We start from the raw sequence: 14,818 nt of genomic DNA, 5'->3' as shown, positions 1-14,818 counted from the left end.
TGCACTCACACAGCTGGGCTGAAATAGCATTTGGCCCCCTTCTGTCCAACGTTGTAAAGCAGGAGATATCCATCATATTTGTGTAGAGAGTTCATGCTGTTGTGCTTGGCCCGGACCTCAGGAGTGCTGAAGGACATATTGTCTGTATTAAACAAGTGCGTAACTGTTTCCAGCTCTATATGTCTCTTGACATTTTCAGTTGTTTTGTAGATAAATATATATTATAAATTTGCTTATAGACTTTGACTTTTTTGTTTTGCTTGTACCGATTAAAGTGTCAGGTTTCTGATTTTACTCCCTTTGATGTTCTGGAAAAAATTCTTTAATTGCTTTTTTTAAATCCAGTGGAACATCATTATCACGTGTCATGTTGTTTGAAAGAAAATCCATTAGGATTACATCGTAGATGGACTATCTTGTTTTTTTTTCTTTTCTCTAACTGTGAGTCAGATGTTTGACTAAAAGAGAAGTTGGAGCCGTCACAGTGTAAAGGTTAAATGTGATCATATGAGAACGGTTGTCTGTCCGAGCTGTCCTGTGTGGATCTCCATTCTTTTTCACACAGACTAATTTATGGTTCCTCTCCCTGACCGTGATGTGGTCATTTTTCCAGACGCTTGGGGATCATTTCAAAGGCTGGGCTCTGTATGTGTGTGTGACCATGTGTTACCCACTGCAAAACATTGTGGTAGGTTCAGCTTAGCCCTGGATCAGATGACTCATCCAAACTTAGTGCCTTTAGGTGTCTAGGGAATCTTTATGTGCGTATTATGTTATTAATCTCTACACATGCAAGGATCTGATTTTGCTCTGGTGGCCAGCCATGTGCTGGAAATGTTTTCGTTTGATGGAGTGCGAGTTTCTACCCAAGTCTGAATTTAATTGAGACAAAATATAGTTGCCGAGAAACAAAGAACGTGTTAACCTGATCGTATTTATACTTTGTCAAACTTCTTTGTTTCCTCCACCAAAGGTCCTTCAGGCTTTGTGAAACTCATCTACTGATGCAGTAAATCTCAGCCATTCTTTCTTTTGTTGGCTCTTTCTGTCTTCTTTTGGGTTTTTATTTTCTTTGCTTGGTTATAAAGTTACTGTGAACCTTTTATACAAAGCAGTGAGATTATTAAAAAAACCCAAAACATTTTTATTTCACTTTGTATAACAAGTATAACAGACACAATAGTTTATTTGCATTTTTGCCATTGATTTTTTTTGTTGTGTTTCTTTTGTAGCTTAGGTTAGTTTTTAATTCTGTCCTTCCAATTATTTTTTTGTTTTTTTTGACTTAGTTGTGCTGTGGTCAAGTTTAACTTTATGTTTCTTTTTGGGCAGAACTACCACTTATAAGATGGTTAACAACATTCAATATTTGCACATTAAAAGTAAAAAATAAAATCTTTTTGGGCTGGCAGGTCTAAAATTCTTAAAGTCCAACTCCTATCATCTTTGGATCTTTTGGAAAAGCTTTCCCAGTGGTCTTTTTGCAGTTTTACAGATTTTAAAGATGTCTTTGCAGTTTTTCACTAAAATGGGACATTGTTTCTGCATAGCAGCAGTGTCCTTTCCCGCTAGCTTACAGCCCCTGACAACCTAGTGGCATTAGCAATGCAAGAAATATGGTGAGCAATATTGGAGATATTCAGTTGTACAGTTTGAGATATATACCAGCTGAGATGAGGATAACAAAGAAGTACATGGATCTACACTGCAAAAAAAGAAAAGTTTGTACTTAAAATTGTAAGGCTACAAACTTCTGCAAAATCTTGAGTTAAGGACCTAAACTCAATATTTTAAGTTTTGTATTGGAGTTTGCAAACTCATTCATCTAAGTTCCTCTAACTCAGTTGTAAGTTGTATGAACTTAAAAGTTCAAGTTGGATTAACTTTGAATCCTAATTTTGACCAACTCAGATGTAAGTTACAGTGACTTAAAATGTCACGTAATCCTAACTCTGAATCTTAACCTTTCCCAACTCAGGCATAAGATATAAAGACTTAATTTTTTAAGTTGAAACAACTGTAAATTCCAATTATTGGTAACTTAACCAAAGGTTGAAGTAACTTAAAATGTAGCATTATGAGAACTTTTAATTTTGACTTTCAATTCAGTTGTATAATGAAACATACATTACCGTATTTTCCCTATATTTACAATTTCACGTCTCTACATATGTCCCAAAGCTTAAAGAGATCATTAAAACGCGGGTGAGCAGTCACAATTTACCCACACGTGTATGGAAAAATAAATCAATTTCTTTCACTATACTCTAGACAAACTGAGCAGCTTTGAAGTCCTTCACTTATTCTAATGTATTTAAGTGCATTTACAAACAAAGAGCTTTTTTTTTCATGTCCATATGTAAAAAAAAAGAGCTGATGCTTATTTTTGATATATCTGTCTTAAGTCAGACCATTTGAAATCGAATGGCAAGAGTACTTCATCTTGTCAGGTTCTGGGCTAGGGCGGTTGTTGGGTTTTGTTTTGACACTTCCGGTTTGTTTTTTCTCTGCTCGTTTGTTCTGTCTTTACCTTATTGGTCTCACCTGTTGCTGAATCACCTGGAGGGTATTTAGCCTGCACTGATCCTGTCCCTGTCCCTGTCCCTGTCACGGGATCGTTTTGGATTGTTGTTACGATCGTGAGTATAAGTAAAATCTACGATTTGATTACGAGTCCCTGCGTCTGCGCCTGTGTCCTCACCTACGAGTTCCTGACACATCTCATCAGTCTGCTTTGTGTCACATAGTCCAACTTTCAAATCCTGAAAGAAACATGTCTCTTGTTTTCAGATTTTGGACGGTCTACCAAAGCAAAGAGCAGAGGAGCTTGAAAAATGCACGCATGACCTTTAATTTATGATGCTGCCATGCTGGTATGTTCAGTTACAGGGAGTTATGGTTCACTGTCCATACCAACTTCCCTCTAAAAGACTGCATTATGAGACCAGATATTTTTTTAGGTTGCTCTTCTTGTTGCTTGATTATATGCATGACTTACTCTGAACGGAGCTATAAAATAATTTGAAACAAGCTAACCTTACAACTACATGTAAGGTGTGTAAAATAGATTGAAATTGAACTTCAGTTTTTTATTATTATTTTACATTTTCAGCAGTGATGTTCAAATTTGTTTACATTTTTACTGAGGTTAAGCTTTGCAATCTTCAATGATTTAACCCTGGCCTCCCAAAGCAGGAAACATGACTCACTGACTCACTTTTTTGGCATCATAAAGAAACAAAAATCAGGATGCTTTAGTTGATGATTCAAGAGAAAATAAAGAAAGCTGTATAACTGTCTCCTGTTTTGTCTTGAATGGATCATTTTCCATAGAAGGTGCAAAGAGCCAAAATAATGTTAGAAGCTTTACTGCTTCTTTGTTTCTCCACTTTTTTTTCCCTCTTTTTCCCCGGAGCACATAAATTGGAGAATTCCTTTATTGTTCCCACTAAACTGAGACATTTAAAGTTTGCAGGAATGACAGATATGGAAAACTAAAGTCATAGAGGAAAGAATATTAAAATCAGTAAGTTTGTTTTAAGATGCTAAAGACCTTCATAGCATGTAATGTATACGTTGCAAAAATGCAGTGCAAACTGGCACTATTTGGGAGCCATGATATGGTTGTTTAGATTTGCCTGAAATGAAGTACAATGGACAGACTGGAACATTAACACGGAACATTTGTTGTGATGGAGTTTGTCATGATTTGTTTAGGATGTTGTAAGTATCAAGATTCAAAGATTAGCTCCATGCTTTTCCACAGCTGTGAGTCATAAGTGTTTTTTTATTTTTATTTTGCTGTGGCTACACAAAGTGCTTTCCATCTACCAGTTTTTGATGTTCCAATTTTTGAATGAAATGTTCTTACAGTTGTCCCAGAGCATCTCTTCATTGAGTCCACTACGAAATCACCTTGATTTCCAGGCTCCTTCAGCAACGTTTCTCTAAAGTCTTACATTACAGAAACTCGGTCAACTCCAAAGGGGGGTTTTGCGTCAGAAGGTGAGGGAGCAAATGGGCCACCTCTTCTGGTTTTGGAACAATGCTGTAGCCACACAGTGTTTAGTCTCCTTTTAAGTAGAGACTACTTAAATTTAGAGCAGATGTGCTTCTATTCTTCCATCTTTTGTAGCCCAAAAGTACGATTTATACAGCAGTGCACACATTCAGATTAGAAAAACACTGTTGGTGCTGAAAAAGACTGTTTTTTTTAATTTTTTTTCTAACTTGTCCTGTCCAACAGCTGGGCAGGCAGATGAGAACTGAGGGCCTCTTGTGTTGGACATATTTTACTTTAACAACCGGGCTTATTAATCTTCAGCCAAACCAAAGGAATGTTTTGTAATTGAGGCCAAACTTTATTAATTTCAATCATGTTTGAAAATCTTTGGTGTTGGACCGGACGGAAAAGGAAAGAAGGGAAGAAGAGAGAGGGATGTTAGAGAGGGGCGGGGGGGGTAGGAGGGTGATAATATGAGGGGGGGGGGATAAGACCATGAAGCAGCATAGAGCAGCAGGTTTACTGGTTGTTTATCATTACGGTAAGGTTCAAATGTAGTACAAAAAGGGCGGGGCCTGTCCACACACACACTCAAATGTTATCAACTGTCAAAAGACTGTTTAACTATGGGATTTTCTTTGACTGAATCAAAACTATCCTGATTTTTTAAAAACATATGTTAATTTGTGGTTATTCCAAAGAAAATTCAAATGGAATCAAATCAATGAAATCAGTTGCATCTCAACAAAGAATATTTTTAAGATGTTTATTGAAGTCATTTAGTTTTAAGACTGAAGCCCATATTTTAGAGATTCCTTAGATACTTGAAGACCCAGTCTGATGAAAATTTTATTTTTTGGTGTTTTTAACATGTTCTTGTGGCATTTTTCTCATCATGGAGGACATAAATTCAGAAAACTGAGCTTAAATTTTCTGTTTCTGAGTATTTCTTAATTCAGAATCAGGTGAATCAGGAGCAGACGTAAATCCCCTTGAAAAAAGCTTGTAGACTTGACACAGAAGCTTCTACGGCAAGCAACAAGCTCCTTGCTCCATTCTATTCTGATGCATCCACCTGTAGATGACAACAATGTACATCCTGGTTTTCCTCATCAGAGCTGGAATCTGGGTTAAAATTATGAGGCTTGATAGCTCCGATATTGCTCGCCATTTTTGTTGCACCGGCAATGTTAGGTTGGGGCTTTGAGGAGATAGTAAGTAGGAGATAGTTTAAACGAATAAGTGGCGGGAAGGGGGTGAACTTACTGTGCTCCAACAGTCCCACCCACAACTTGGGGGCAAATTTCTAATTAACTTCTGCTGCTTTGCAGAAACTATGTCCTAAAGAATAACAAAGGTTTTTGATTCAGGGCAAAAACAGCATAATCATAATTAAAAAAGACCACTAGGAACAAATTTAAAATAGATCAAAAGATGATCACAGTGGGAATTTACACTTCTCATTTCTTTTCCTTTGTTTAGTTTGCTTATAGTGACCGACCACTGAAGAAAAATCCAAAGTTTACGTGAAAAAATTAGAATGTAAATTCTTTATAAAAAGGTTTTTGATGATTCAGTTTGAGCTCTCTGGGCTCCAAAATGAAAAAGCATTTATCTAGTGGTTATGAAGTTTCCTGTTAAATCCCCCTTTAAATTGTTTTATACATTCATGTCAAGTTTTGGCTCATAAAGTGAAGGAATTAAGAGCAATCATTAATAACCACAAGCTTTTAGCGTTTCTCCATGATGTCAGTGACAAGTTGGCTCATAGTTGGACTTAAACATAGAAATGCAGGACACAGAAGTTTATTGGGCTTTAAAATCATGACAAAACAATGGATATTTTGGACCGAAACTAGCTCCTTTGATTTATGTCCATGAAGCTGAGACGTGTTCAGGATTTGCCAGGAGCTTGGAGAGAGAAAAGAAAGATGCAACTTGGGGAGAAAAAAGTGGAGTACAAAAGTTGATAAATGTATTCTTTCAGCAACTGTGATCTTTTTACCTCAGATGAACTTGGGGTTTAGATTAATTAGAAAGATGTGTGTCATCCTTCCACAAGAGGGCACAGCTGATGCTGGTGACTATGACACACCTTTGGGGAGATGGGGTTGTAGACTTAAGAAAAAGTGTTACGTGTGTAGAAGAAAAGGAGCTTGACTCGGGTTACATTGTTTTACTCCTAAAGTATTGATGCAATTTGTCTGTTTTTCCTTTAAAGACTCACTCCAGTGAAATCGTGTTTTTAACATGTTCTTGTTGCATTTTTCATATGGAGGACATCTAAAGAAAATTGCGATTAAAACTGGATTTCTGAGTATTTCTTTTTTTGATTTTGCCTAAAAACAGCGTATTCATTCATTCATTCATTCATTCATTCATTCATTCATTCATTCATTCATTCATTCATTCATTCATTCATTCATTCATTCATTCATTCATTCATTCATTCATTCATCTTCTAAACCCATTTTGCCCCTTTCGGGGTCACGGGGCTGCCGTAGCCTATCTCAGCCATAGGCAGGGGACACCCTGGACAGGTCGCCAGTCCGTCGTAGGTCCACAAATCACACACCCATGCACACTCACATTCACACCTATAGGGACAATTTAGAGTAACCAAATAACCTATGCAGCATGTTTTTGGACAGTGAGAGGAAGCCGGAAAAAAGCCCGCACATGCACGGGGAGAACATGCAAACTCCACACAGAAAGGTTCCCCCATTGGTGTTTTGTTTCAGGTCCCCCAGACTTGAATTCTTGCTGTGAGGTAAGAGCTCTAACCACTGTGAAAGCTTTTATAATAGATCAAAAGCTTATTTAAATATTTGTTGAGTATCTTGGTGAAGTATGAATATTTTAGTAGTTGAAGAAACAACAACAAACTATTGCAGTTTCTACATTTTTAAACAAAGAAGTGGAACTGAGCTTAGATTTTTTGAGTTTATGTGAAGGCTCTTTGTTCAACTATGTATGTCTGGCTTCCCAAAAAAAGGCAAATAGTAGGCCAATAAAGCGATCACAATAATCACCTGCTCTTATGTCCTGGTTGTCAGTTGTTGACACGAAATAGCAGCCAGAGTTTGATTTACAAGAACATGTGGTCTGCTGTTTGTCCTTGCAGTTGGTGTGCTGTTACAGAGCCTCCGACGCTTAAGGCGGCCCCATATGGTGCAAAAACATCAGAACTGACCCTACTGTGTTTGAAGTTTGGTTTGGAAGAACGAGTGATTCTAGTGGGTTGTTTTAGAGACGGGGGACATCGTTATTGACCCGTCATTTAAACTGATTCTCTTTGTTAAACCTCTTGCAACTAATTTGATTAAAGAACAATGTCAGCTTTTTTTTTTCTTTCTCTAATTGAGATCTAAAGCTTGTTGTATAGCGTAAACAGACAGATGGGGAGAATACCGTTTATCTTCTATAGAGTGACAACCCACACCGTAGTCTAGTGCAGTTTGTATTGCCCACTGGGGCTGTCAGGACTACACTGAAGTGAGGATATGTTCACACAAAAAGAAATATTTGTCCCATCTGTCCAAGCAAACTCCTCGATTGAGGCCTCGACTTTTCCATCCCATCACTCCTTGTCTGCGTGACACGTAATTGAAAGAGGAGTTGTGCTTTGAACTGAGCATCAGAGAGCCTTTGAATAAAGCTCAAAATGAAAAATTTGTTCATCTGCACTGTTTATATTTGGTTAGATAAGAGTTCTATATGTGAAATAAATTTCAAGTCCGGCTTTAGTCTTAAGTTTAGAATAGCTCTATCAAGCTCTATAAAGCAGGACTTGTCATTTATTACCTGCAGATAAGGATTTAAAGCTACCAAAAACATTTTAGTTTGGCATTCATGATTACAAATTAGACATTATAATCAAAGGGTTTTCTTTAATAAATGTGTATTTTCAGATCTTAAATGCTTTTCTTAAACATGACAAATATAGTAAGAAAAGCATGCCTAGACTGCAGAGACGTTTCTAGAACTTCAGAGTTTAAACCCTTGTATTTATATTCAGGGGCTTTAAGCTATCTACTGTCTTTTTGCTTGATGTTTAGAAAGCCGGGTTTCATCCTGCTTTCATCTCCAGGATTTTCTTTGCATTCATTCCAGCGTTACAAAGGACCAGGAAGTCTAGTTCTGTATGTGACTCCTAGAATGTTTATCTCTCTCACTCGAGGAGAGGGTGTTGGGCCGGCTGTCAAGAACTTTGATTTGTGTTTGTGTGTGTTAACGCCGATGGTTTGCCAGTGTGAAGTGAAAAGGGTTGCCAGGGTGGTGAAAGCATGCTGTTTGCTCATGTCCAGACCTGTAGAATGAATGAGAACACAGATGGGATTTCTCTCTGGTGGACTTTTCTTCAGACCTACCCTCTCTGTGTTTGAAGAGATGGGGAAACCAAAGCTAAGAATGGCCAGGCATCCTGTTGAATGAGGAAAGACTTCGGCTTTTAGCCTAGATGGTGTGAATAGGGGTGGGGGGACAGCAGTGAAAGTGAAGGTTTTTGTTAGGATAAGATCCGTATGTCATCTCTGTCGCCCAATGTTCTCTTCCTGAAGAACTTGGGGGCGAAAACACAGTTTACACAATAAAGACCCACTCCCATCCTTGCAGCATTATTCTCATGTATAAAGAAAATGAAGCTTTTCTGAGTATTTATTTATTCATTAAAATTGTGTTTATTCAGGAGCAGATGAAAACATGCCTTTGGAAAGAGCTTTAGCAGTGATGTTGGTGCTATAAGTGGTGGGCCACAAGCTCCCTGCTCTATTCCTGTGTATCCACTTGTAGTCGACTGGATCCATGTACGCCTTCGTTTTCCTCATCTGAGCTGGCATCAGGCTTAGAACCAAATGGCTGGATAACTCCAAAACTGCTCGGATTTGTTGTTAGGTTGGGGGTGTTAGGGGCTGTAAACTAGTGGAAGAGAGTGTAAACATATGGAAAATGGGGGCGGGCTTAGTCCGCGGCAACAGTTGTTGCCACAACTCATAGGTGAATTTTTAATGAACTACTGCCACTCTGCAGAATCTATGTCCTAGAAAACGACAAAGGTTTCTTGATGAAAAACACCATAATCATCATCAAAATGGTCATTAGGAACGCTTTTACAATAAATCAAAAAATGACCGAAGGGGGTCTTTAAGTAAATTGTGTGTCCAGAGAATGAGCTGGAAATTAAAATTGTTGTTCTTTTTTCAAAAGTGGTGTTAAAACTGGAGCAGATAAGGGATCTGTAGAGCTCAGCTCTGCTTCCATTAAACTTCAAAGTCTTGATTTATGAAATCATCTGGGTGTGTTTCTCTCCTCGCCAAGTACTTCTGTTGTTCTCTGGAGAACTTTTATAACTGAACAGCAGCACATTTAAAAAAAAAAAAAACAACACATCAAGAATTGAATCCATAAAACCTTCTTGGCTCTAATGTTGTGTATCACAACGATTTTGCAATAGGAGCAGTGGTTTCACCACAGATCCATGCTGATATGAACCAGAACAAGTCCACATTACATGGCAGTGAAATAGAAAGGTAAAGTTAAATCTCTGTGGGTTAACAAAATATACTGCAGATCAACTTTTTTCATCTACAAATCCTGTTTCTCTCAAAAACACACATGGACTGGTAATGATTTCTTTTTCTGCCTCGGAATCATTTTGTTTCAGACTGCCAGAAGTTAAGTGTTCCAGACCAGTACTGCTCCAAGTGTGACAGGAGCCCACGGTTCATAAATTGGTTAATCCAGGGAAGAAAATCTGGAAAGGTTTTAGAAAAGCCTTTTCTTTTTACTGAACAAACTTACTTGCATATATAAATTACTCTTTGGTAATCTGCCTTGCTCTGGGGCCAACACTTGTAACACTTTCCTGCAGGTAACAAGAAGATAATGTTTTTAACTTTTAATGTAAAATTTTCCACCAATTGTCTTGACTATTCTTGATTGTTTTCCCTCATGTTTTGTCCTCAAAAGTCGTTTAAAAGCAGGGAGTTTAGATAGTAGTAGCGCTTTCTTTCTGAGAACATGTATACTCACATCAGCATCTGTCACTCGATAAATATTTGTTTTTAACGATTTTATAAAAAGCTGCTGCCAACTATTGTTTTGCCAAGTGCTCATATTTTGAACCATAATGACTTCAAAAACAAAGCCCTCTTAGTGCACTTATGCATGTGCTTATCAAATACTGGAAGAACTGACTTTGATTTGTAAGTTTTACAATAATATAAATATTTGTTAGTTTGTCATTTCTTCTGTTTTCTGTGCTAAAGAACATGGTTTTTCTTACAATAACAACTCTTGCGTCATCTACTGATACAGGATTATTTTCATTATTATTTTTATTAATCATATATATGACTTTTATAAGTAACATAATCTGCATATATTTTGGATAAATGATCTGAATTTGCAATGTTGATTTCTAAAAGTTATTTTTCCCATAATAATTTAAGTAATTCATCTTTGTCACGTGCTTTATTGATACGTCGGGATTATTAATTATGTCTGATAAAAGCTACGAACCGGATAATGATAAATCATGTATGAATTAGTTAGGGTATAACAGGGCGGGATTATATAAATTTGCTTCCTTCCGCTCCCTTTCAAGCAATATTTATTAATATGTCTAATTATCTTAAGTTTGATTCGTCTTTGTATGAATGGATAACTGATGATTGTATTGTTGTTGTGTATTATTCTTATTTGATTGCTTGAAATAAACCATTTCAAATCAAATCAAATCAAATCTATTGAGTTGTCAGAATATCAGCAGTCCCTCTCTTGCCTGTCTTCTCCATACTGTGCCAGGCTGCAGCATCTGTTCCTGCATATATGCAAATGCAGACTCTCTTGTTTAAGTTGGTGCCTTGTAAGAACTGCATGTGACAACGGAGGTGACAGAGGCTTTGACATATGCTAGACCTCAAGGAACAGAACTTAGTGTCAGAAGCACAGAAGGGGCACATTAACATTAGGTTAAACCAACATTGGGAATGGGAGTGAGCCAAGACCATTAGAGTGAGAAAGCGAGCTCTGGACAGGGTCGGGTTACGCGCTGTCAACCCCACACCGGCCCTAAGCCTGTCTGTCAGAGAGGCGGAGGCTGACAGGAGACTGAGGAGAAGGAAGAAGCTGATGAGTGACACGTTTGGACGTGCTTCCTTTGCTTAATAGCCTGCTTTCGGGTAGACATTATTGCCTGCTTTGAGACTGTATTTAGGGTAATAATAGCTTATCTTTTAATTTAGTTTTATTACTAAAGAAGTGTCTTTTTTGTCATTTTATTGTCAGTCTCCTGGTTGTTGTTCCTGCAACAGAACTGGATGGTATTGATTTTAGGTGCTTTGAAACAGTGGAGGTTATTTTGGTCTCGCAAATAAATCTAGAATTAGCACGAAGGCTGAGAGTCCAGGGTTAATGTTTGGTATTTGTGCTCTGTGGGCTTCTGATGTTTGTGCAGAGGGGTGAAACCAAAGCCGGGTCAGGCTCTGGGAAGACCCATCAAAGAAACATTCGTTGGAAGAAAGCTAGACTGTTGAGACACAAAAATATGGGTGGAGCGTTTACCTCTCCTCTCCCCTGTCCTCCTGTTCCAACAGCTGGGTAACAGATGGAAGACCAAAAAAAGTGAAAGAGAAGATAGGAATGACAGCCGGAGTGGGAAATATTAGCTTAAAGATTAAATGATAAGCAAATTGGCAGATGTTTGTGTTTATGGAACATTTGCCACTTCTACCGCGGTGCTATGTGAGGGTGTTTTGAGGCAACACTTGCCTCTAGTTGCAAAAAGTGTTGCGAAATGTTATCGTTTAAAGTGTTTGTTTATAAGGCTCGTGAAGTGGAGGAAATCTGATTGTGCGGAGGAAGGTGATGAGAACGTCAGAGCACGATGGAGTGGGTAGATGCACGGCATCCTGTCATGATTATCTGGTGTGTGAGGGTGTGTGTTTGTATTAGCCATTTAAGTAAATGGCAGTCATGATGGCTGCTGCTGTTAACCTTTAAAGGGGAAAGCATAGGGTGTGGCTGGATACATGTGGACTTGTCCCCCCAGATTTAAACATTTCCCACCTCCTCACAGGAACTCAGTCTTCTGTCAGTGTCTGCTGGTTTTGTGTGCATTAATGACCACAAAAGTTTAAGTTGTATGCACAGGTGGGAGCAATGGAGTTTAACTTCATTTTGCAGGATACAATTTTGGCTCTGTCAAGAGTTGTCATCGGGGACCTTTAACGTTTCATGTCTGTAACAGTTTATACTTTTTTTTTTGGCTAGCAAAAAGGGGTGGGACTTTTTCACTTCAATTCTGCATGTTCAGCTTTTCTTTCTTTTTTTTCTTACAGTGCGTGATCTTATATGACCAATTTCACTTAAAGACCCGCTCCAATAAAAGTCATGTTTTTGGTGATTTTTAACATTTTTGGGGTATTTTTCTCACAACGGAGGACATACGGTACAGACCAAAGGTTTGGACACACCTTCTCATTCAAAGAGTTTTCTTTATTTTCATGACTATGAAAATTGTAGATTCACACTGAATGGATCAAAACTGAATTAACACGTGGAATCATATACATAACGAAAAAGTGTGAAACAACTGAAAAAATGTCATTTTCTAGGGTCTTTAAAGTAGCCACCTTTTGCTTTGATTACTGCTTTGCACAGTCTTAGCATTCTCTTGATGAGCTTCAAGAGGTAGTCACCTGAAATGGTCTTCCAACAGTCTTGAAGGAGTTCCCAGAGATGCTTAGTACTTGTTGGCCCTTTTGCCTTCACTCTGATGTCCAGCTCACCCCAAACCATCTCCGTTGGGTTCAGGTCCGGTGACTGTGGAGGCCAGGTCATCTGGCGCAGCACCCCATCACTCTCCTTCTTGGTCAAATAGCCCCTACACAGCCTGGAGGTGTGTTTGGGGTCATCCTGTTGAAAAATAAATGATGGTCCAACTAAACGCAAACCGGATGGACTAGCACGCCGCTGCAAGATGCTGTGGTAGCCATGCTGGTTCAGTATGCCTTCAATTTTGATTAAATCCCCAACAGTGTCACCAGCAAAGCATCCCCACACCATCACACCTGCTCCTCCATGCTTCATGGTGGGAACCAGGCAGGTAGAGTCCATCCGTTCACCTTTTCTGTGTCGCACAAAGACACGGTGGTTGGAACAACTGCTGCTTTGCAGAAACTATGTCCTAAAAATGCCAAATCTATGAAACTGTTATAACCAGATGATTACACACAAGATCTGACAAAGTTTGTCTGATTTGCCTGTTTTCAGTCATTAAGCGAACAGATTATAAGCAAGATCACTTGAATTCTTTCATTACAAATGATTTATATTAAATGTTTTTCCTGCCTACAAAAAATAAAATAAAAAACAGCAACTGAAAAACCATTAAGCTCATGTTTTCCCTTAGATTTGAATTGTTGTTGAAGGGAAAATTTAGTCATTTCATTGCATTTAAAATAACTACTTAAGCATTTAATTAACATAAAAAGGGGGGGGGGGCATATTTACTTTTCCATAGTAAATGGCCAGCTCAGTAATCTATATAATTGCATGATGGTAAATTGTTGTCCAACTCATTACATATATCATACATTAAATAAATACTTTTACCTATTATCACTTCCATATGGTCGGGATGAACCACGATCAGGAATCCTGCTCTGTGCTGAACTCTGAAAGCAGCACTGATTCCTACGCAGATGTCAAACTCCAAAGCTGCAGGACAAATGATGGACAACATTTTGAACAACTTCAGACTAAACTTGTGGTGCTCCTTCAATCCATTTGGAAACAAATGTTTTTGTCATCTGTAGTGTGGCTCATTTTTCATACTCGTACAGCAAAAGACTTAACTGTCTCCAGCTTCATATGTGAAGCTTCTGTGGTTTCTGCCTTTCAAGTTTGTGAAAAGGTTTAGACTTTGCTGACAAACATACTGTTGGGGATGGACAAGATCTCCATCCAAGAGCAAAGATATGAGTTTCATCACAAGTTTGCAACATACGTTTTTTTTTTTTTTAATAGTAGTTGTAAAATTAAAATTACTAACTAAAAAAACACTCTTTCCGTGCATGATTGATTGATTTAAAAATAAAGTAGGTAAATAAATAAGGCCCTACAATAAGGTGGTTACTTCAGCATTATCAAATTACTTTAGATTGTGTTGTGCCAGACTCTTTTTTATTGAATAAAAAGAAAATAACTTTCCATTCTTTTCAGCATTTACATTAGTTACAACTATGATAATGGTATTTTAGACTTTATAATACATTCATCTATTCATAGTTGTACGTTAACAAATCCGATTACTTTTTCTTACTCCTTCCCAGAATGTCTGTATATGTTTGCATTTCCAACTAAAGTGAAAGTATTTTTCTTCAGTTTGCATACATTTTGGGCAAACATCTGGTACATTTTTGTTGTATTGATTGAAATCTGCTAGTGTAACAAATGTCTGTTCCCTTTAGTTTGAATAGAAAAGCACATTTAAACGGAAACTGTTGTATACTCCTTCTGAGACGGTTGTTTCTGAGTTTTTGGTCAACATGACATACCTGTGCTTTTAACGTGGTAACATATATTATTAGTCTTGTTGCAACATATCATATTTTTTATAATATATGTATCTAATATTAGCAACTTAAAAAAAATGTTTCTTGATTTCCTTTGATAATATACTGTTAAATGCCTAATTACACTTAACAAAGTGACACAACTTTACTGCCCATAACATTAAAGAAGTTTATTTAAAAGGAGCTGTCTACATATCCGTGACTATGTTTCTGTATCTTCACGTTGAGGCTGTTTTTT

Source organism: Oryzias latipes, chromosome 20, assembly GCF_053564925.1.
Source record: "Oryzias latipes strain Hd-rR chromosome 20, Olatipes_Hd-rR_3.1".
NCBI classification, from domain to species: Eukaryota; Metazoa; Chordata; class Actinopteri; order Beloniformes; family Adrianichthyidae; genus Oryzias; species Oryzias latipes.
This window is presented reverse-complemented; position numbering follows the sequence as displayed.